This window comes from Octopus bimaculoides, chromosome 13, assembly GCF_001194135.2.
Source record: "Octopus bimaculoides isolate UCB-OBI-ISO-001 chromosome 13, ASM119413v2, whole genome shotgun sequence".
In the NCBI taxonomy this organism is placed as follows: Eukaryota; Metazoa; Mollusca; class Cephalopoda; order Octopoda; family Octopodidae; genus Octopus; species Octopus bimaculoides.
Genome location: NC_068993.1, coordinates 61,533,424 through 61,534,830, shown reverse-complemented (window position 1 = coordinate 61,534,830; position 1,407 = coordinate 61,533,424). Strand labels below are relative to the sequence as shown.

The 1,407-nt window shown below is 39.7% G+C and overlaps 2 protein-coding genes across 2 annotated transcripts in view; one reads left to right on the top strand and one right to left on the bottom strand.

Annotated features, from left to right (window-relative positions):
• The window catches only part of LOC106880865 (zinc finger protein 675), a 4,297-nt gene extending 3,920 nt beyond the window's left edge, over positions 1–377 (bottom strand). Inside the window, exon 1 of the mRNA XM_014931014.2 lies at positions 281–377. The gene's annotated coding sequence lies outside the window, so the exon portion shown is untranslated. The remainder of the gene's footprint in view (positions 1–280) is intronic.
• Positions 378–841: 464 nt separating this feature from the next.
• Positions 842–1,407, top strand: part of LOC106884295 (zinc finger protein 271) — an 8,093-nt gene continuing 7,527 nt past the window's right edge. The window contains exon 1 of the mRNA XM_052972530.1: positions 842–918. The gene's annotated coding sequence lies outside the window, so the exon portion shown is untranslated. The remainder of the gene's footprint in view (positions 919–1,407) is intronic.

The window sequence follows — 1,407 nt, the reverse complement described above, 5'->3', positions numbered from 1 at the left end:
GGACAGCCAAACCGAAAGTTTCAAAACAGCAATCAGCATTTCCTGGGGAAGGAAAAAGGCTCACGAATTGGGGAGAGGGTTAAAATATAAAATATTTAAATTTTAAGAAAACAAATCCTTTCTGAATCGTAACTTCTGTTGTATGAAGCATTAAAAAAAATGAAAGAGGGGGAAATAAACTCGCCAATTCTTTGACATTTTCATCTCCTACACCACCATCAGACAATGAGTTATTCCGAAACTCTGACTTCGAAATAATTTAAATACTATAAATACTTACTTCTTTTTCCTTTATATTTCGCTGGTTGAGTCGATCAACTTGAAAGTTCTTTACTAGAAGTGGTCGTGGTTGGAAATAACCAAGAAATACGTTTATAATCGAAAATATAAAAGAATATATAGACACAATTTAAGATTTATTGTTGACCATAGTTTCGTAGGAATTCGAGAACAGCTCGATTCCAAATTGGCGCTGAGTAACGGACGGAAAAAAATTAATGCAGCATAGCTAAGAGGCAGGAAAGAAAAGTTCGCGGTAGATGGTGTCTGTTATCGTAACATCGAAATGCGAAGGAGACATGTTCGACACTTCTGCCTTTGAGGGAAATTAGGCTGCTATTTCAAGCAGGTCGTCCACGTCTTATCAGCTGAATAGTTGTTTTGTATTTCTGGCTATGATGTGTTATTTAACCACAATCGACCGTCAGTGGGACACACCACATCTTTGGTTTTGTTGTCATCCATTCATGGCATAAAGCTGACAGGTGGCTAAATTTCTAGAAAAATGTTTTAGATAATTAGAAAGAAAATGTTTCGTGAAGGGCACAAGTCATAAAATAATGTAATACTCATATCAGTTGTGGTCTATGTATGTTGGGAAAGGAGATATAATGACCGCCGACATATAAGCAATTTTTGGTAAGTTTGTATAAACAGACTGATATTTTGGTCTGTTTATTTGTTTTGGCATGGTTTTTACAGCTAGATGCCCTTCCAAATGCCAACCACTTTACAGAGTGGAGTGGATGCATTTCAAGTGGCACCTGCACTGACAGGGCCACCAAGTAACTTGCAAGAGAAATTTTATTTGAGAGGGGAGGGTATATTGGAGGAGGTGATCTTATATCAAATGATGAAAGGAGACAGAGAGGCAGAAATAGGTGTCTTGCTGTAGAGGAAGTACATGGTTACCTGGTCAAAGGGAGAGTGATTAAGAATGAGGACGGAAACGGATGTGCTGTTGTGAAGGGCACACGTGGTTGCCCAGCCTGAGGGAGGAGAAGGAGAGAGACAGTGACGAAGTGCCAGGGCATACTCACAAAAGCGGGGATCGGAATACAAATGGGATGGTCAAGTAAAAGAGCGAGATAGTGACGAAGTGCCAGGGCATACCCTTGAGGTACGGAG